Raw genomic sequence first — 22,999 nt, 5'->3', positions numbered from 1 at the left:
CATTATTCCCTAGACAAGGTGTTGATTATTTATATAATATAGATACTTTCTTAGATATTATTAGTAATCTAGAGATGGTTTAAAGTGTATGGGAAGCTATGTAGTGTTTATATATAAACACTAGGGCATTTTATACAAGGACCTAAAGCACCTGTCCATCTCTGTAATGGTAAGAAGGGAGGGGGAGTCCTGAACCCCATGGATGGATACTCATGGATACCTCTCACTTTGGCAAACCATGGTTTCCAGTATGGTAAGATGTTGTTATTGCTATTGTTTTATTGTTGTATGAGACCAAGGCTTCTAGAGTCAAAGCTGGCTAGCCTTGAATTCCACTAGATGGCCAGAACTTCTGATTGACCTGCCTGCACCTTTTCCTTTCCCTTCTGAGTGCTAGAATTCCAGGTGTGCGCTTCCACCCTGAATTTGTTGTTGTTATGGCACCTTGTTTTGCAATATAATTAACTCCAAAATTATCTGTTTGAATGAAACAGAAAGGAATCCCCAAAGCAATTATCCAGGTCACAACAAAAAGAATGCTTGAACAAGCAAGCTTTTCCAGGAGGACTGGCTTTGTTCCTTGGCTTTTCCAATAAAAAAGGTGTAAATGTCCTTGTACTTTTTGAAGGTCATTATGTCATGGTTTTTATGCAAAAGAATTTGAGCTTCTAGGGAATCTCTTCTGGCACTTTCAAAATGAAAGAGGATCTAAAATGTCCAGACCATCCCAAGATTGGCCAATTCATGACAATAACTCCAATACCCATAAGAACATTTAGGGTCCTCTAGAGCAGTTGGCCTTGCTGGACACCTTTGGCTAAAGAAGGAAATAGAGCTCAAATGCTTATGTCCCATTGAATAATAAGAGACATTCATGTGCTCTATCAACAAGCACAAATGAGTCCTACTGTGTGCCTGAAATTCTAGTAAGCACTAAGGCTGAATACTTAGAATTCTAGTTTGCTTTCCATTGCTATGATAAAAATCCATAGCCAAAGCAAGTAGGAAAGGAAAGGGGAGGGGAGGGGAGGGGAGGGGAGGGGAGGGGAGGGGAGGGGAGGGGAGGGGAGGGAAGGGAAGGGAAGGGAAGGGAAGGGAAGGGAAGGGAAGGGAAGGGAAGGGAAGGGAAGGGAAGGGAAGGGCAGGGCTTATTTGGCATTATGTTCCAATCACATCATTGAGAAAGCCAAGGTAAAAACTCAGAATAAGACAACTGAAGCAGAGGCTACCAAGAAATGCTGCTTATTGGCCTATCCCCCTGGCTTGCCCAGGTTGCTTGTTTGCTTTTTTTATTTACGCCAAGTCCACCTGTCCAGGAACGGCACCACCCACAATTATCTGAATACTCCCATGACCAACTATCAGTCAAAGAAACGCCCCACAGCCTTGCCTACAAGCCAATCTGATGGAAGCATTTTCTCTTCTGAGATTCTGTCTCCTCAGATGACTCTAGTAAACATCAGGTTGACAAAATAACACAACAAAGTGAAAGAGATGTAGTCCCTGTTTTCACTGCAGGCTAGGGACATAATTCAACCTGACCAGGACTTCACATCGTGAAAAGACATACACATTTGCTTCCAGTAATATCTACAAATAATATAGTCACAGGGATGTATTGATAAGATTGCAACCTTTTCTGAAGGTCGGGTGTACTGAGCCATGATTTGCATAGTAGTGATTCAACTTTCCAAAGTGTAACATCAAATGAAAACTGGCAACAAATGACTACTACCATCACAGGACTATACGCTCGCCTTGTATAACTGACTATACTGTCTTGTGTCGTGGAAGACCATTTTAAGCATTTAACCATTTACTATTTTGCAAAGACAAGCTTTAAATTTGTCAGTCTAAGACTCTAAATATGTGTTAATGTTTCTATGCCTATCTTAGCCATATTTCATCTTTTAAACCATATCATACCCATGAACTAAGCCAGAGCATTCTGGTTTCTTATACAAAGAGTTCCTATCACAATTATGTAGAATTCATTCATAGCTTTATTTTTAAAAAGAAAAAAAAAAAAAAAAGAAAAGGAGAGGAAAAAACAAAAAAGGACAGGGGCATGCATGAGACATTTTCTTTATTAATAATTTAGTGTATTATTAATAATTACCTGATGCTAATCATGCTCTTCCTTCAATATCCCCCAACATAAGTGTGGCAAGAAGTTAAATTGTATGATGTACCACTAGTAGGTCTGGAGATTCTAATGTAAAGACAGTGGGAGTGGCCTATCCACAACCCCTCCTTCATCCGATTCCGACTTTATGTTGCTGGACAATAAGAGTTACTGAGGTTTTTTGTCTTTTTTGATTTTGTTTTGGCCCACTGAATGTTTACATCATAGTGATAGTCTACCTTAAAGAAACTGGTCCCAACATAGGAAGAAAGAATTAGTCGCTGGAATGAATATCCAGGCAGGATCCCACAAAAGCACTCAACAAACACTTGCACCACTGACAGCAGTGAAAGGTCCATCCATTCAGGGACTATTTCCCCAGGTCCGTTCTCCACGCACTCAGTGTGAATTGGTGCTGCACACTTCATTTTCCCATGACTATATATACTCATCTTTGAGATGAGTGAACATGAGTACACGCCATTTACCATATGTTTATATATATATATATATATATATATCCCCATACACACACACACACACACACACACACACACACACACGAGTATAGAACAAATACTTCCCAGGGGGTTGCTGGGAGAACCCAGTAAGTAACCTCTTTATAAGCAGATTCCCTAGCTACAAAAAGGTATTTGATTATTTCAGTTCCTTCTATCCCCTCTTTTCTTAAAAAATAAGTTTCAAAGCCATTCGTAGCTATTAATATCCACATTTACCTCAAATGAACTTAGTGAGATCATCAAGTCTGCTGACCTTTCACAAGAGTATGGGAACACTCTAGAAGTATAGAAGTATAGGCCCCTCTTCAAGGATCTACTGTCTCAGGGTTTCTTATCTCAAGTAAATAAAAGCTTTTGTGCCAAATTCCCCCACGTGAGTAATGGAACAGCTTGTCTTCAATCTAAAGCAAACCAGAAATTACTTAACTAAAGGTGGGAACTGTATGAATCATAAACTGCTTCCTCAGATAGCAGCTATTGTGTGAGTCTGTGTACACATTGGACCATTTTTATTCTGTTGCCTTTTGACAGCCCCTTAAAGAGACTTAAGAGAACAAGATTTGACTGAAGCCTTCAAAAATTCATCACTGAATATTTGTTAACCTTGCTCCCTGAGATGGCTGAAATGCTAAGATAATGTCCCTCAAATGGAGATGAATTACAGTCTTTCAAAAGATTATCACGGTCTTAATCAGGTTTGCTCCGGCAGCTGAACAGCCTGTGACCTTGTTAGCTACACAATACACAGAATTGATACTCTCTGGTCCTGAGGTGTAGGAGGGGGTGGGGGCTGGGGAGGTGGGGGGGGGGACTTTAATCTACCTGCTTTCTGCTTCTGCATATGGAAGCAGATTTCCTTTAGGCAATTCTTCCGTAGGTAGTATGGAAGGACTCTCGTTCTTTATCAAGTTTGTTCTTGTTGTTTTGCAATGATAGGGATTTAACCAAGACCTATGTACATACTCTACCACCAAGTAGTATCCTCAGCCCTTGGCATATTTTAAAGGAATGTATAAAACAAGTTGGGACATGCATAATAAATTTTTAAGAGTGTTTTTTCATGACCTAATTTCAGAATTACAGAGAAGCTGAAAAAGTCACACTCACATAAAGACTTGTTCAGATTCCCCAAGTAGTAACTGGAGGCACATAGAACAGCGGTAGAGAGATCTCCTACTGTGTGCAAATCCCCAACTCCACTTAACAATAAGAATGAGAAGGATTCCAAAGAATATTAAAGAGAGCACATTATTACTCTCTTTGAAAGATATCAACAACTTTATAAAGTGTAGATATGACACTAACTACGTATTAGCGGATTCCAGCATCTGGTCCAGTTTTTTAAAAATATGATTATGACATCCCAAAAAAGCTCAAAGTGCATTTATCTCAGATGTGATATTACAAGAGACTGGGAATATGAACATTGAGTGTTACAGAATGCCAGCACACCAGTGGTTGTGCCACGGTGCCAACTTTCAACAGAAGGGATTGAGAGCCTGAACAGTATTAATTATTAAATGTTAACATTTAATCTTAGATCCTTATTATCTGTGCCAAGAGAAAACATCTGTGGATGCTTGGGATGGGCAGACCCAGAGCATCCACACAGACTCTTACAAGGCTTTCACAAAGTTTCCCAGGGAAGAAGGCGATCTGAGAAGCTAGGCACTAACTCTCCCATTTTCTCTAACAACTTCTCTGCAAATAACTATCTGTGAGCCACAGAAAGCAACTTCAGGACCTACCTCACAGGTCCCAGTAGAGAAGGAGAGAGGCTGCCTTGCCACTTCAGCCTGGCAGGCATGAGCTTTGTGTCCGTGAAGGGCACTCAGTATCACTGCACACCACTCCAGGGGAGGCCACCATCCCTGGGACAATAACCATTCATTCTGCCCCTGACATCTTGGCCTCTCTGTTGAACTGTTCCTTTGTAAATGCTCCTGACATTTTGTTTCTCTGGCTCATAAACATTCTGCCAAGATTATGTTGGAAAATGAGTAAGAAAGAAAAGAAAAACCTTCCCTATTTTTCAAGTATTGAATCTCCTGTAATGAACATAAGTCAGTGCCAATTTCTAAACACTGAGGACTTTGCAAGACTCTGAAAATTCCTCCACTTACTTGATGGGAGAAAAAAAAATGTTAGAGCTGAGTTATAGGTGTGAAAGCAGGGGACAGGGAAGACCTCTCATTATAAAATCAGAGTTTTAATTAATATTCTATTCTCTCTCTTGGCAAGCAATGGTAAAGAAGAGGGAAATACATTTTTTTCTTTCAGCTCGTAAGTGTCTCCCTGTATATGTGCATTTCCTCGTGTGCTTTTTTGAAAAAGGTCTTTTTAAAGACTTGAAAAGACAGCAATAGTATTACTTTTGAGTGACAGTCACAGTTGTATATTTTGTGGAGAATAATGTAGAGATTGATATATAGATATAAGATGGTGTGGTCAAATCAAGCTAATTAGCATACCCAATACTCAATGACCTATTCTTTCTTTTAATAAGACTTGTGGAATCCACTCTTCTTTTGAAATGTACAATGCAGAGCTATTGATTCAGCCATGTTTCGGGGCAACCTGCCTCCCCCAAGCTTACTTTACTGATCTAACAAACTCTGTACCCTTGCCCAACAGCATCCCATTTCTCTCCTCTTTGTCCAGCCTCCATAACTATGTTTCTAGTCCAGACTTCTGGGGCATGAGTCTCTAAGTGCTAGATGCCAGCATCATCAGCACGTGTTTATTGTTTTAGACTGAAAAGTGTCACCCATTTTAACAATGGGCACCACACTCTATGACCTTGGCATTCTGTGACAAAAGACTACAAAAGGCTGCAGTGTACCAAGAACAGGGAATTTGTGGGGAAGCCAAAGAAAACACATCTCATAGAGAAGCCAAGGTCAACTTTTAAATTTAGATTTAATTCACCATTGTAAATCTGATTTCCCTGTTATCAGATTTCTGGCCCATGCTTTTCATTAGCTGTCGGGTAGATGCATCACCCCTTCCTCCATTTCTGACCTTCTTTTGATCTCTTCTTTGGATACTTGATTCAGTGCTCTCTTCCCTCATTTGGGCAATACTTTAAAAATGAAAAACTTTTAGCAGAATAGCTAGAAAATTTCACTGGCTTCTATATAGTATGTTTATAACATTTATAAATCCATCAGTAAGGCTTAAACATTTAAAGCTGATTTGCAGTTAAGGCAAACAGCCAAAAAAGTGATTCCCAATCTTTATTTGTGCCCTTCTTACATGCTTCTGAGCACCCAAGAACATGGTGCTCACTAGGTCAACTAGACTTCTTGTCCTGTCTCTGAACTCTTGAAACCTTCCCATCTCATTGCCCCATTGGTGTCTCTGTCATTGCTTCATTCATAAGTTAACCTGTCTTAATAAGTCACTGCTGTAAAGAGAATCCAAGACCATGCAGCACTTATAAAACACATTTCATTGGGGGTGGTTAAGAGTTCAGAGGATTATCATCATGGTAGGAAGCATGGTGTCACACAGGCAGACATAGTGGCTGGACAAGAATCTGAGAGTTCTACATCTGGATTCTCAGGAAGTAGGAAGTGAGTCACCGGCCTGGCTTGAACATCTGAGACCTCAAAGCCTGACCCTGGTGACACACTTCTTCCAACAAGGTCACACCTCCTAAGAGTGTCACTCACTCTCTGTGAACCTAAATGAAAAGCCATTTTCTTTTTAACGACCACAACGTGGACACATTTCTCCTGTTTTATTACCCTGGATGAAAATGCTCATTGGCTGTTTTTCAGTTCTGTACTACCAAACTTGCCAAGTGGAAAGCTCCAACTAGAGCCACATTAATTAACATTTTCTCCCACTCTCTTTCCCATGGATATTTTAAGTCTTAGGACTCTATGCAAAGCCCAGAAATTTGAGTCCTCAAGGGCCATTTCTGAAATTGTGTTAAGGAGTAATTGGTAGCACTTAGCCATGTGGCCTACATAGACATATGTAGACTATCTCTGTCTTCTGTAGAGGACTGAGTAGCATCCTCTGAAGATCAGTGTCTATCATAAACCTTATAATGCTGTGTTGTAGGGATAATTTTGTTGTTTTGTTTTTTAAATAAAAGAAAGGAAATATTATATTGTAAGAATATGTTTTCATTTTAACCCCAGGTATGAGATCTGGGACTGTTGCAGCCCACATCAGCTGACTATGATTTATCTAGTGCTCTAGCAGAGGCATGATTTTGCCAGCTGCAGCTAGTTTCTGAGGTTGTGTGATATTTGGAATTCTGGGGAATTTTCAGAGGATATATAAATGTTAGTGCTCAGAGAAGTGGTGGTGGTAGTGGTGGTGGGTTGTTGGTGCTGCTGATAGCTGTGGGTCTTAGTTTGTTAAACAGTCATGTACAGATAAAGAAGAACAAGAATAAATTAGATATCCTGGCAGTGAAGACCAAACTTGCCCCAACGAACTCAATTGCCCTAATCAACAAGAAGTAGTCTAATGATAATGTTGGCCCCTTTCCCTTCTATCCCCCTTTCTTTCCTATCTAGTGCTGGGGTGGGGGGGTAAGAAAAGGGTAGAGAGGGTGGAAGAAAGAAGAACCCATGAAGTAGCCAAAATCTGGCTATATTATCTAATTTATAGAAAGACTCACAAGCTATAATTAAGAAACTACTGTGAGATCTTACTAGATTAGAGTTGATATTGATCAAGTTGATATGGATCTAGTGAATATTCTTGGAGAAAAAGAAGTAAACATAAAGATTCACAGGGAAGACTTTGTGAAGAAAAACACTTCGTTCTGAGCCAGGCTGCCACAAGCCAAGGTGGGAATGCCAAGTGTCTCCACTAGTCAAAAGAGGCAGCCAGCTTCTCCCTTGAATCCTTACAAGGAGTCTGGCCCTAATGACATTTTGAATTTAGATTTTTGGCCTCCCACAGAACTATGACACACTCACAGTTGTTTTCTAGAGTCAATGCATGAGAAGGAATCAGTGCACTACCAGCTTCTAGGCTCTACTTACTCACAAGAGGAAGCACAACTTAACTTCTCTGCACATCATTATGTCACTTGTCAATATGAAAATCAAAGGAAATGGTTATCCACTGCCCTGCACTGCAGGATTTCTGTGCTCAACAAAGTAATTCATAAGCCTGAAAAATCTGACATACAAGCAATATCAAATAAATGTGGGTATCTATTTCTTTCCCTCCTTTCCCCCAACTTATGTGAACCATAATATTATGAGAACCACAATTACTTGGATAGTTCTTTCCTTTGAGGCTGTCTCATATAGTCCAGTCTGGTCTCAAACTATGTAGTCAGAAATGACCTTGAACTTTTATCCTCCTCCCTTTACCTTCTGAATGCTGGAATTACAGGCATATGCCACCACTCCCGTAGTACCGCTCAGATAACCCAGGCAAGCACTCTACCAATTGAGCTACACCACCAGCCCACGCAAATAGTTATGTCAATAACAAGAATGACCTGTTGCATGTACCAGTTCTAAAGACTAGGACTGTACTTTTGGATTGGATCAATTGGAATTTATGAAGCTGTTGTCCTGTAAATATAATTTTCAGAAGTATAGATGTTGGCAATATTAAGACAAAGCAGGGTAGTTCCTTATACCCTCTATTAGTCATGACCACTATCCCTCAAGATCTCCATGGCAAAATCTGGGTCAGAAGCCTGTCTGTGTCTTCCAGCCTCACGATCTGTTGCCAGGTGTGCCTTGCATTTCTGGATTGTAGTTCATTCCAAATGTAGTCAAGTTGACACCCAGGAATAGCCATCACTTACCCCAAGCTTGACGTGTCATAGAGTACTACTGATGTGTTTTCCTTGGCATTGTGACACTTTCAGAAAGAGTAGGGAAGGATTATTTGGGAGAAAAACAAAGATATACAAAGTACCAAAACTAGATTGTGGGTAATTGTGAACAATCTAATACATTTCCAAGATCTACAACACTGGAAGCTATAACCAAGGCCACAATCCCACACACTGATCACAAAGACCACCGGAATATGGCAGGGGAATCAAACCAGGGAAATTGTGATAGGAAGCAGCTATTTATTCAGTGATCTTCTGTTTACTACAGGCCTAGGGATGGGAGGCAGGTGGACATTATCATTGCCCTCCCAAGAGGATCTATGGAGAGATTGAAGCCATAAACCCTAAAAGCCAGAAGCTGTGAAGGCCACCAGCTGCTTGCCAGGGTCACCACCTAACAGGACTGCAAAAGTCATAAGAAATTACCAGGAGTGCAAACACAGGGTTAGTTATGGCTCTGCTGGCTTTGGCTCTTTTATAGATATGAAGGGCCTTAAGAAAAAGCTTTGGATGTATCAACTCTAATAAAGATAAATAAGTAAGTAAACAAACCCCTCCGTTACAGCTTTTTGTAAGAGTTAACTGGTTGCATATGAAAGAACTCTGAGACAGAAGACAGAAGAAATTGATTCCTTCTTTTGAGTTCCTATAAACTGGGCTTCCCAAGGTAGAGAAGAAGAAGAAGGAGGAGGAGGAGGAGGAGGAGGAGGGGGAGAAGGAGGAGGAGGAGGAGGAGGAGGAGGAGGAGGAGGAGGAGGAGGAGGAGAACAAGAACAACAAAAAGAACAAGAACCAGCTTTTTCCTCATTCTATTAGCATCAATATTCAAAAGTCTTTCACTTCTCTAGAAATGGAAAAAAGGCTGTATTACCTACAAACAGCTGGATTTTCAGAATTAGCGACTGTACAAAGCTTCCTGTCTTTTTGTCATACAAGAGCTGGGGTATACATGTTATACACACACATCGGTGCTTCTGAATGCCAGTTTGCTACCAATCAAGAGTAGAGCAGAGAAATAATTTTTTAAATGGCAAATTAATAGATACTAAGTTATCGGAGGGTCATAAAGCTTTAAAAAATAGAATAAAGAATGGCAAGGTCAAGAAGCTAATAAAAAGATACCTAAAATTACGGGATGAATTAAGATCTTGAATGAGAGGTTTAGACTTAAAGAAGATGGATTATCTAGGTAGACTTCGGTTTCAAGAAATAGAAAATTTAGCTCCCAATTGCTCAAAGAGTAGATTTATTGGCTCATATATCAGGAAGCTCAGACCAAAGATGACAGCATTGTTGGATGCTGAGCACAATACATTGACATGAGACTCAGTTCTTTCACTTGTAGGTGACTGTTAGCTCAGGACAAAGGTTTTTTTCCACCCGAGTCACAGGACAGCCATAATGGTCCTTGTCACCATGGTGCTTGTAGTCCATATTTGGTGGGAGGAGAGAGTCGGCTGGCAATGCAGGAGTCAACCTCCCTTGAAGTACTCAGACTGTGGTAGATCCCTCATAACTGATTTGAATCAGGCTTTTTTACATAGAAGTGTAAATGGATCCAGAATAAACTATTGTGCTTTTTACACTCAGGAGTGTTAGAAACATAATCTTTTCTGATTTCATAGTGTTCAAGCCCCGCTTTCTCAGATGTGGGACAACTGAGTAATGAAATCCAATCTAGATAGTTCCCTCAAGTTCCAGGTTGTAAGTTTATTTTGTTGTTGTTAAACTATTTTGTCTTACCTATACCTCACTATAGGAGTTCTAGTGAGATTAGACATCAGGAGACCTGTGTAAACTAAAAATCCCCACATTGCAAATGTGTTGCTGACACATCCTACCATCATGGCTCAACCTCTTTACCTGCCCTGCTGTTATGTATTGGCTGATTTTATGTGTCAACTTGACACAAGTCAGAGTCATCATTAAAGAAGGAGCATCAGCTGAGAAAATGCCTCCATGAGATCCATCTGTAAGACATTTTTTTCAATTAGTGATCAACAGGGGAGAACCCGGCTAAAGGTAGGTGGTGCCATTCCTGGATTGGTAGTGCTGAGTTCTATAAGAAAGCAGGCTGAACAAGCCAGGAAGAACAAGAAAGTAAGCAGCAGCTCTTCATGGCCTCTGCATCAGCTCCTGCCTCCAGGTTCCTGACCTGTTTGAGCTCCTGTCCTGATTTCCTTTGATGATGAACAGCAATATGGATGTATGAATGAAATAAACCCTTCCACCCCCAACTTGCTGTTTGGTCATGGTGCTTCACTGAAGTAATAAAAACTCTAAGACTCATTAGAACTCTTCTATTACCCTACAGTTGTGCAAAATCATCTTAATACATACCTTCTTTTGAATGAAAATTCCATGCAATTTACTGATGACGGTATACAATTGAGTATGACATTTAGCTGGTTCCTGCTCCTCATGACTGACTAGCTAGCCAGGAGCTGAAATCAGCAGCAAATGCACAATGACTATAATACTGCCTTCTGTCTCCAAAGGCAGGTGAGTGTTTTCTGTAGAAAGCTTTTCCTTTTTATCAACCAGACACTGGTAGAGGCCCTGGTGTAACTCACTGGCAAGGTGTCTCTGCTTGTCATTTTCTGGTACAGAGCTCTTAAGGATAGTGACCAGAGTGGCAGTATGTTGCAAACCTTAATGTGACTATGCATCATGGGGGAAGGGAAGCACTTTGAAAAAGCCTCTTTGAAGACATCAGAGGCCATGTTCTTCCTTAACTTCATAACCTGAATGGTCAGCAAGTTAAAGATGTTACAAAGTCAAAAATGTCTCCCATTCAGATGGTAGATATTATTTTCAGAAGGGAATAACCCGTGATCTATATTTCACAGCTGGTTGTGGTCGAAGGAACCACAACGGAAATTCAGGCCATCATAACAGTCATTTCACAAGAATGAAGCCGACCGACCATGTGTCAGCAGAGCGGTGTTGTTGTGCTGCACACAGGATGCATTTGAAACTGCATGGAACTCACCTGACAGATCCCTTCATGTGTCAGATAGACAGAGAAAGTTCCCCCTGTAAGCCCCGAGGAATAGTGATAATGTAGTTATATGATTATGTAGAATTTTGCTGTAGTTGTTTTTGACCAGAGTTCCGGGCTCATTCTCTCTCAGCAAGGCAGGCCATATTGGTGAAATCTTCTCTTCTCCAGGCCATGTTATCAAAGCTCAAATCTTCCCCCACCTTTCTATCTTGGAGTTCCTGCCTGGCTGCCTAGGAGTTGGCCACAAATCCTTAATGATAAGATCCTTCTCTCCATGGGTCTTGGCTCAAGCCCAGAAGGAAGGAATGCTATACAGGGCCTACAAGAATCTGGACAGACAGGTCCTTCTGAGCTTCTCATTTAGGCCTATCTGCATTAGATCATAGCCCTTTCAACCAGCTTCATTTCAGCCTGGTCATCTATGCTTTGGTGAAGGCTATGAAATAAGGAGCCAAAAACACAGAGCCTGAGAACCTTTGAGGAGCTGAAATCTGGTATAATGATGAGGTAGTCCTGAAGGAGAGAGACTTGCTATAGCCTCTCTCCTCTTTCCTCAGCCTGTATAGCTCTTTATAAGAACTTTCTGGGCTCTATAGTAAACTGGTAAATGTCTTTCACTCCATTCTTTGAACTGCTGTTTGAGGGAATTATGGGATATCTCACAGATGGCCAGCCAAATGTACAGATAAAAACAATTATGGCTGGTGCATCAACCTAAGGAGCAGTTTGTTCGATGGGGTTCTGAGGATGTGTTCAGGTGCTCAGTGTCAGAACTTTAATTGCATTAGGGGATACCCCACAGGTATCTGCTGCCACAGATACTTGCTTGATGGCAGAAAGAAATCCTCCTACCCTCTGATACCACAGAAGTGATTTGTGAGCTGAATATACCCATAAATACTAGCACAAGGTAACTCTACTCGGTAGTAAAACCATGCCATAACTATTTCCTAGTAACATTTTACTGCCCCCCCCCCCCAGAACAGATCAGCACTTTGCCCTAGCCCAGGCTTCCCAGTATGCCTTGCCTAGGATCTATGTTGCCTCTTCCAGTCTCCAAATTACATAGTCCAGAACTTGTCCTCTCAATCAATCTGTTTATAAGAAAGTCATTGTGTTGCGATGTCATTGGAGGAAGCCTCAGCAAACAGTATATTCCATCACAAATCCTAGCCCCTTGAAACCAGGGATTCTCAAGTTGCTGGCCAATTGCTGAGGAAACAAATCCAGTATCTACGTATTGCCACTTTGTGGTTGACGTAGCACGCTCAATCCCTTTTTCTACTATCTACAGCTTTTGGATTATTTCAGGATGCAAAATCATTAGTATTCTTAATTTAAAGAGGAAACCTTTGGACAATAGTCTGTGGCTATAGATCAATAATAAAGATTTACTCTGAATTATGATGTTTTTACCTGACTCTGAAATTGGATCTCTCTTCATCTTTTGTCTTTAAGCTTTTAAATTTGACTTAGCGTCTGACTGTGTCAGGTTCCTGTGGTGAATTGATAATGAAATTAGAAGAGACAGGGTCCATTGACTCAGAAGACCTGTGCCATTAGTTAAGTCTTTCCTCTGTTTCTGCAGTTGGCCTGACATCTGCTTAGTCACAATGGCTTAGCCACTTACCTGTGAAAGGGACACTTAGGAGAGCAGGACTCAGGGTGGAGATTGTGAGATAAATAGGAATTTTCTGGTTTAAAAAAAAAAAAGACAAAGGTGAAAAATCAATATTTCCATTAGCATTTAAAAGCAGACTTTTCAAAGAACACTTATTTGTTTAGCTGACAATCATGTACCAAGAAGACCAGTTTCTTTAAAGACCAAAAATTCCATGACATCGAGTATGGTAACACACATCTTTCTCTCTACATTTTGCTTAGAAATCTCATCAATAGAACTCAGAGTTAAAAGAAACATGCATAAACCTAACCCCCCCACACACACAAAATATATTCACATAAAGGGGACTCTTTTCAAGAAAGAAAATACACTAAAATCTTATTGATATACACCAAAGTTATTAGTAAATTATCAACCCAAGAAGCTGATCTCTTGAAGTTTGCTGTAACGAGCATAAACTTGAACATTTCACACACACACACACACACACACACACACAGAGAGAGAGAGAGAGAGAGAGAGAGAGATACCATTTCTGTGTTACCCTGACTGTCCTGAAACTCACACTGTAGTCCACCTGTCTTTACCTCCAGAGTGCTGAGAATACAGATGTGTTTGACCACAGCTCAGCATGAATATCTCATTTATAAGTATAAGATCCTCCAGTTTGCTTTTCTGTTGCTGTGCTAAATGCCATGACAAAAGCAACATGGGGAGGAGCGGTTCATTTCATCTTACAATTTACATTCCACCATCAGGGGACGTTAAGGCAGGAACCAGGGACAGAAAGGGAAGCAGAGACAATGGAAGGATGTTGTCCACTGACTGGCTTTCAGACTTCTCTTCAGTTTAGCTACTTTTCTTAACACATCCTAGGACCACATGTCCAGGGGTGACCTTGCTCACAGAGAGCTAGGACATGTTTCATCAAGTAGCAATCAAGCTCTTGCCCCATAGACGTTGTTTCCAGACCACTCTGATAGAGGCAGTTCTTCAGTAGAGGTCCCCTCTTCCCAGGAATGTCTAGATTTGTGTCAAGTTTATAAAGTAGACCGATGAAATGCCTGTACTTCGCTTTTTTACTTTTTATACGTATTTATTTTTATTTCACATGTAAGTGTTTTGCCTACACAAATGTGAGCACAGAGGCCAGAAGAAGGCATTGGAACTAGGTTTATGAATGGTTATGAGCCATCCTATGAGTACCAGGAATCAACTAGGTCCTCTGTAACAGAACCAAGTGTTCTGAAGCACTAAGCTATTTCTTCAGCTCCAGTAACTATATAGCCCTAAGACTTCTCCTGGCATTGTGATGTTGAGAAGCCGATTAATGTATTGCTCAATTTTCTCCTATGTTCCCACAGTGTTAACAATAAGACATGGGAAGTTTGCATAAGAGCTTAGCACAGAGCCTGGCTGCCATCACAGTCTTCATCCATAACATCCGTCACATACTCACCTTGCTCTTCCTTGTTTGCAAGTTCTCCCATCTTGGTCCTTTGTGCCATCAAGGGAATGCCTCTGGGTAAAGGAGGCCACAAAAGAGGGATGTTGGCATCAATCACTGGAGTAAGAGTGGCATGTAGCCTTCACCCCACTATCAGGAGATTGGGTACTTTTCCTGGGACCACTTGGTTCACTGGCATTTCTTGCTAGTGCCTATGCAATCAGAACAACAGTCTGCGTGACCATCACTAAGAAGTACAGGATTTGGAATCTCTCTGCTCTCTGAAACCAGAAGTCCAGGAACAACTAAAGAAATGCAGCTTGTCAGCCTAGGCATGTTTATTTTGAACTTGATACAAATCTTCAAGGAAGGGCAACTGTAGAATAAAGGAAGGCTAATCTTAGAAGATGGAAGAACATCATGACATTCAAATGAGAAGACAGGGGTATTGAGTTTTAGTGCCCACGCATCCCACAGTATGGAAAAATAAAATTTGAAAGTTCAAAGATAATATGTTTGGTCCTAGTCCCAGGTCCAGAGGTTTTTTTTGTTTGTTTGTTTGTTTTGGTTTTTTTAGTTGTTTTGTTTGTTTTGTTTTATTTTTAAGAATCAGAAGAGGCCCAAAAGGAGGAGAAAATTAAATTCTAACGATACAATAAAAGTTATTAGAAATGGAAGGAAAACTAGAGAAATCAATACAGTTGCTTAGGGAACCCTCTTTGAGCTCAGCCTTTTAAAAACATGCTTAGGAGCTCAAAGAACCTGCAGCCAAGAACAAAGCAATTCAATAACCCACCCCTAGAAGAGTGGTGCTGTAAAGAAATAAAGTTTTGCTCACCATTATGGCTGCCTAAACATGACCTGAACTCAGATGATACCAATAGACATGCTAACACAGGAGGAAAAAACTCATAAGCTTCAGCCCTAAACAAAGATGGACAGGCAACTAAGGAATCCTGAGAAAGGGAGAAATAGTCACAGATCGGTTAGCCAATACCAAATGGTCAGCCCTGAAAAATATATATACCAGTAATAGTATTCCGGCAGAGCAGGTCGTATATTTTATATTTAACACGCATGCACACGGATAACAACAATTAAAGAAAAAGAAGCCAAAAGGTGCATGGGAGAGTTTAAAGGATGGAAAGAGAAAGAAAAGTGATATAATCACATTATAATCTCAAAGAAAGTGTATTAACAACAACCAAACAAAGCAAGCTGAACAAGGTATAGGAAACAAGCCAGTAACCAGCATTCCTCCATGGCTTCTGCTTCAGTTCCTACCTCTTTGTTCTTGCTCCAAAATCCTGCCCCAACATTCTTTTATGATAGACTGTGATTGGGACGTGTTAGCTGAAATAACCCCACCCCATCCCATACCCCCTAAAAAGAATAATGGTGTTTTGTTGTTGCTTTGATTGGGTTTTATGTGTGTTGTTTGTTTGTTTGTTTGTTTTTAAAACTAAATGTGACAGTATGTGCCTCTGCTTGAGAGGTAGAGACAGGAGGTACAGAACTTGTTCAGGATTATCTTTGACTAAACAGTGAGTTAAAACCAGCCTGGGCTTCATAAGATCTAATCTGAAAACAAGCAAACAAACGAAAACTAAAAAAATAATGAAGTGAAAATTCAAGCGGGGTGGGGGGGTTGGAGGGTAGGGGGTGAGGTCGGGTTGGGGGGGTTGAGGAGAGGCTGATGAAATGGCTCAGCAACTAAGGATGTTTGCTTCTCTTCCTGAGGACCTGAGTTCGGTCCCCAGCATCCAAGTTAGGTAGCTCCAGAGGATCTGGTACCCGCTTCTGAACTGCATTGACATCTACACCCTTGAGACAAATACATAAATACACATATGAACACACTATTCCTTGTTAAATGTTCTGCTACAAAATAAATAAATAAATAAATAAATAAGCATTAAGAAAAGTAGAATGCTTTGCCTCTGACCTTGCTTCTGCTGTAGACTGACCTTGGACTGCAAACGCAAGATGGGCCTGGCAGCTGATGTCAGACGTGTTTTCTGGACCTCAGGGGGATTCCAAGTGGTTCTTCATGAGACAATGCAGTTTGGCATTGTGAGAGCTCATGGAGATGGAAAACTCAAAGCCAGAAACAGCGACTACCATGATGCCGCGTAGTCCAAGTAACGCAGGATGGAGGGAGGCCATGCTACAGGATACAGAACGGTGAGTAGTGAGGCACCGAGAGTTGACTGCAGATACTTAGGACATGCTGTCTGAGGGGTGTCTTGAAGAGAGTTCCAGAAGGAGAAAGCCAGCAAGACAGATGGCCTTTAACCACTTTTACTTGTTTTTTGCAATTCATTTTCCTATGGTTAACTCTAGTCTGAAAATGCTAAATGAAAAATTCCAAGAATAAACAACTCATGTATTATAAAGTTTATTACACCATATTGTTATAATTCTTCCATATTTTTTTCTGGTTGTTGAACTCTTTGTAACTAATTTATAAATAAACTTTAATATGGGAATGTATTGAAAAGCCCACAACAGCTGAATGAATGTGATGGCACATGCCTTTAACCCCAGCCCCCAGAAGGCAGAGTACAGGGAATCTCTGATAGTATCAGGCAATCCTGGTCTACATAGTGAGCTCTAGTGAGGCAAGGCTAAACAGTGAGACACTGTTTTAAAACAAAAACAGGAACGAACGAGCAAAAGAGTCCACAACAAACATATGGAAGAGGTATATCTTGGGTGTGTTTGTGTGTGTGTGTGTGTGTGTGTGTGTGTGTGTGTGTGTGTGTGTGTGAATTTGACACAAGCATGGGTCATCTGAGAAGAGGGAATCTCAGTTGAAAAAATTCCTTTATCAGATTGGCCTGTAGACAAGTCTGTGGGGGAATTTTCTTGAGAAATGATTGACGTGGAAGGACCCAGCCCACTGTGGGTGTTGCCATAGGAACCAAGCTGATAAGTAGCATCCCTCTATGGTCTCTGCCTCAGTTCATCCTTCCAGATTCCAACCTTTGAGTTCCTACACTGACTTCCCACAGTGATGTGACTGTGACTGCAATGTGTAAGTCACAGAAATTTTCTTCTCCCCACATTGCCTTTGGCTATGACCTTTGACATACAAAGCAAACTAGGATAGATCTAATGTAGGTGAAATACAGAACACATCCAGAAGAATTTGTGAATTTCTTTCAGCAACATACAGAAACTAACTAGTTTGCTACTTGATCCAAGAGTTAACAGTGAAACTACTGCAAACAGCAGCGCTATCCCTCTTTTCCCTATTAAAGGCAAAGAATTGGAATTATTAATTATTCAATTGCAGACTGTGAATGTTACCAGCGGAGCTTATGATGAAACTTCTGGAGATAGACTGGAGGTAAGGAAGGCTCGCTCAAGGAAGTGACAGATGGTCTGAAAACTTGAAGATGAGTAGAAGTTAGCCCGAAGCAACAGTGCAGACACTGGAGTTAAGATTCATTCAGATCCAGCTGTCTCGCTTTAAGTAGACATATTGCCAAACTGGAGTCCCATGATAAGAGAAACCAGAGACAGCTAGCTCGGAGTTACTGGCAGAGTAGAAGAGTTGTTTCATCAGCTCTTCTCAGCCTTACAGGAAGAATTCATCCAATTGAAAGGCGCTCCATCTCAGCAGAGAAGCCTAATAACCTGAGATTGATCCAACAGACAGCGGTGGAAGGAGAGAACTGACCCTGTCAGAGCACACAGCTATACACACCTACACACACACACACACACACACACACACACACACACATACACACACACACACACACACACACCAACACACACATACGAGATAATATATAAAATTAAATTTTAAATAAATGTTAGCCTGCTTCTGTGTGACTTGTACAACTTCTTAGGTATTATTGGTGCTTCCTAGGTAGCGTTTGTGACTAGTCTGTTTCACACAGATTGTTGGGAGGGTGTCAACCACAGGGATATAGCTTACTTTTCACAGGGCTTGCCTAGGCATGAGGAAAGCCCTGGGTACAATCCCCAGCAGTGCATAGGCTAGGCCTGGTGGCACACCCCTGCAATCCCAGCACTCAGGAGGTGAAGGCAGAAGGGTCAAAACTCAAGATCATTCATCTTGTGCAATACTTTTGTTTTTAGCTAAAGAGTATAATGAGTATAAGCTGTCATAAAATAGATAAGCATATTAAATGAAAAAAATAAAAAGGAAAGAAAGGACGTGACTTGTCCTGGGTTTCAACACCAAATAAATGGAAAAAAAAAAAAAAGAAATAAAAAGAAAAGGACTCCTCCTAGGTGTGGTGGAAGAGGAAGTTTATTGCAGACATTTGGGAGAGCATAGCCAAAGGCAGGGACATCCTAGAGAGTCCAGGTTGGTCATGAATCTGAGCCATGTGAGGAGAGCAAGGAGGGAAGGTGAGGGGAGAGAGGGGAGCCAGGCACAACATCCAGGAGGCCCAAATGCAGAAAGACAACAGGTAACCAAATAGGTTGGATTATATAGGGAAATGCAGGCCAGCCCTTTGAACTGGACAGTTGACGGCAGTGTGTGGGGTATGCCAGCCAGAAGAACCAGTAACAACTAGGGGCTGAAGGAAGGAGGGAGAACCTGGTGGAGGTCATTTGCTTTGATATGTTAAGTAGGCACCTCAGCCATTTATCCCAGGTTGAAACCTAACACATATGTTATCGCATATCAAACTATGTTTCTGCAATCCAAGTTATTAAATGACGCAACTTAAAAACACCTGAAGGGGTTTGGGGACGTAGCTCAGTGCTAGATTGGTTGCCTTGCGTGGACAAGGCTCTGGGTTTGATTCCCTAGGAGGGCAAAAGCAATATAAAATTGAAAAGAAATAAGAAGTGCCTGGTGTTTAGCCAGAAGTTACCTAGTCACCTGGAAGAAAACAGGAGTTGTTAGCGGCTTTGGACAAGCTAATGCCTTAGTGAACCAGCTTGCTTACTTACTTACAGACTCAATAACTTCATGCGGACTTTGATATGTTCCTTCTAGTAAATCATTTATCAAATGTCCTCAGGAACACCTCTTGGCAGGAGAAAGGATCTGTTTTATAGATTCACACAACCGTGGGCCTTCAATCAACCAAGGCCGTATATTTAAATCTCTGTTTGAGTCTAATCCTGGGAAAAACTACCTGTTCAGTTTATAAGGTCCAGACCACAGCACTGAGCTTTCAATGAGCCTTTGCCCAAAAGGTTTGATGAGAGAGTTTTAATTTACTACCAAAACCACTGTGACCCTTTCTTAAAACACTTGTCATTGGTGAGCTGTCTGTTCTTCAGTTAACTTGCAATAGGAGTCTGTCAGAACTACAGCAGTTGTGTGTGTGTATGTGTGTGGTGTGCATGTATGTGTGTGTGTGTGTGTGTATGTGTGTATATGTATGCGTGCATATGTATAAATGTTTGTGTGTGCATTTGTGTGCATGTGTGCACATGTATGTGTGTATATGTGTGTGCATGTATGTGTATATATGTGTTTGTGTATGTATGTGTGTGCATGTGTATGTGTGCATATGTATAAATGTTTGTGTGTGCATTTGTGTGCATATGTGCACATGTATGTGTGTATATGTGTGTGCATGTATGTGTGTGTATATGTGTTTGTGTATGTATGTGTGTGCATGTGTATGTGTGCATATGTATAAATGTTTGTGTGTGCATTTGTGTGCATGTGTGCACATGTATGTGTGTATATGTGTGTGCATGTGGGTATGTATGGATGGATGTGTGTGCTTGTGTGTATATGCATGTACATGTATGTTAGTCTGTGTGTGTGATTGTTGTTGTTTGGGTTTGGGATGGGTTGGGGATGTATTTTAGCTTCCAGAAGACTTCTTCAAAATCCATGCTGCAATGAGAGGCAGGGATGAAATAGTGACTCATCTGGGCTCTCCAACACAAAAAGACTCCGCAGAGACCTTGACAGGAGTGTATTGGCCCAGTTTGCTAAGAATGCAGCCAGGCTGATTTGCTCAATGGTGAAAGAGTAACAGCAACTACATTTACCACCAGAATGGTCAGTGCAATTAATGCAATTAAAGTAATTAGTCCTGGCAGCTGTAAGGTCAAACAGAGGTAGCTGTGTAACAGCAATCTGCCACTGCAAAATTACTGACATTTCCAACCAAATTATATTCTCTAAATTGTTGCCTTAATGATAAATAAATAAAGTTATGCTAATGTAGGGACTGATTACAGATTGAAATTAGCACAATTGCTTGTTATACAGTCTGCTAGGGTTAACATTTTTTTAAAAACATAATTAATGGCCTTTGCTTACTGTCTCTGGTTATAGATCCTGCAGCTCATTTGCATTCTTTTGCAATATGCTGACAGAGCTAAATGTCTAAGAAGGGTCTCATCTGCAGGCAGAAAATGTGTTTCTCACGTCATCAAGCTGAAACTGGCTATGGCCTCAGAGCTGTGTCAGTCACAAAGATGACCAGAAGGGGATCGGCTAAGAATGAAGCAAGGATCTACTTTTTTCATTTGCGTCTTGTGATCCAAGCCTGGAGTCACTATGAAATGTAATTGCTCTTTTGACTCCTATCTTCTCTCTCTCCAGGTCTGGGGAAAAGCTACACTGGTTGACGATTGCAGGAATGAAAGGCACTTTGACCTTGTCGACCAAACGCCTCTCGGCTTTCAGTGTTTGGTGCCCATTATACCGAGAGCCGGCAACTCCTGGAGAGAGGCAGAATCTAGAGCAAGCCTGCGACCTGGGCAGCCTGCCAGAAAAGGCTTCGGCAGCAGCAGTGGAGACCAAACAGCTCAGGCAGTGAAGGAAACAGCTTGCGGGGAGGAGAAGCCTGGTATATCAAAATATTGCTAGCACACACCTCAAGGGCTCTCAGTGTGCTAAGACTGCCCTGCCTCAGGTCTCTGAGCTGAATTCTGACCTGGAAATATTGGTTGTGGGGGGAAAAAAAGAAGTTACTTAATGTAAAGTACACCCAGCTGATTTGCTTAGATGGACAGTTCCTTCTGCAGAAGCCCTTATGGTGAAACTCCTATGCAAATCAGAACACGGAGTGATTTCTTTTTCCTGGCAGAAAGTAGGTTCAGGTATTCACTTACGACAATTGCTCTAGATTCTAAATTATTCACTACTCACCTGCCTGGACTATTTTTAGAATTTGTGGTTGGAATAAAGGTTAGGCTACAACTAGTCACGGAAGCAGCACACTCCCTCCAAGTGCTACAGTCAAAAGAGGCTTTGTTGAAAAATCAGCTGAGGTTCATTTGCATAACTAATTTAGCTCCAATCAAGTCTATTCAATAAAATGTTATTAAGTATTTATTATGGGCTTAGGCATTGTGAGAAGTATAAATGACTATATGAAGTACCTATGTATTAAGGAGACCAATCAGATGCATAAATTGTGCCGTTCTTTTTATTGCCCCATTTTGTATCCAAGAGAGCATGGTATTGGGTAAGTCTGACAATTTTTAGGGTTGTCTTGTAACCTCCTCTTTCAAAGGTGTATATTTTGCTTTCAACTTTTTTAATGATCTATTTTTGTTTTATAATTGTTGGCATTAGATCCCCTAGAACCAGAGCTACAGACAGTTGCAAACTGCCATGTGGGTGCTGGGAATTGAACTCAGGTCCTTTGGAAGAGCAGCAACTGCTTTTAACCACTGAGTCATCTCTCTAGCCCCTCAAAGGAGTAACGAATGTATTGCAGCACTTTAGACTTTGACACCTGAATTACTCAGGCTTGAATTGTTATCTGCCTTAGTGTTTTCTAGTGCTACATAGAATAGTCAAGCCTGGGTAATATAGAAGGAAATGTGTATTTCCCTCCTAGGTCTAGAGGTGGAAAGTCCTTAATGAGGTGTCTGCCTCTGCCTTCTGAGAATCTCACTGCCCATGCTCCTCAGGCACATGGTCTAGAGAAGGTTAATTCAACTTTTTTCTTTTTCTATAATCTCATACATGGGTATACTAGAATTATTTTCCCCTTCAATTTCTTTCCCAGTGAAACCCTTGTTCCTCACAAAGTCCCTCCTACTTTTATGTTGGTTTGTTCACACCGAGTGTAGGGATGGCTGCCCCCAGGAGTATGAATGGGGATTATTTACTCAAATAGAACAATTGATCCATGCTTAGACCATTGAAGGCAATGGTACCTCCTCTCCCATCCCCCATTACCTGCCTGTACTCCTTTAATGATTTCTTGAGTTTCCTGAGCTCCTCTACCCTGCATGATGAATTGGGGCTATGCCTAACCTTGTATGGGTCTTGGATAGGTCACACAAGCTGCAGTGAGTTCTTGTGTTCAATGGATGTGTCGTGTAAAGACTGGCCATGAACTCTACATAGTCAAGAAGGACATGGAACCTCTGAGCCTCCTGCTCCTACCTCCCCTCTCCATCTCATCCAAATCAGAATCTGTACAAACTGTAAAATATTTTACATTTCTCTCATCTTTGATTGGCCTCCGTCTTGCAATG

At 41.1% G+C, this 22,999-nt stretch overlaps 1 long non-coding RNA gene across 1 annotated transcript in view; it reads right to left on the bottom strand.

Annotated features, from left to right (window-relative positions):
- Gm4221 (predicted gene 4221) overlaps positions 1 to 22,999 on the bottom strand; it is an 88,106-nt gene that overhangs the window by 16,370 nt on the left and 48,737 nt on the right. The window contains exons 2-3 of the long non-coding RNA NR_166629.1: positions 16,491 to 16,712; positions 13,105 to 13,168 (exon numbers count right to left, since the gene is read on the bottom strand). This is a non-coding gene — a long non-coding RNA (predicted gene 4221). The remainder of the gene's footprint in view (positions 1 to 13,104; positions 13,169 to 16,490; positions 16,713 to 22,999) is intronic.

The sequence above is a fragment of the Mus musculus genome, chromosome 18 (assembly GCF_000001635.26).
Source record: "Mus musculus strain C57BL/6J chromosome 18, GRCm38.p6 C57BL/6J".
NCBI classification, from domain to species: domain Eukaryota; kingdom Metazoa; phylum Chordata; class Mammalia; order Rodentia; family Muridae; genus Mus; species Mus musculus.
Note: the sequence above shows the minus strand (reverse complement) of the source record. Positions and strands in the feature narration are given on the sequence as shown.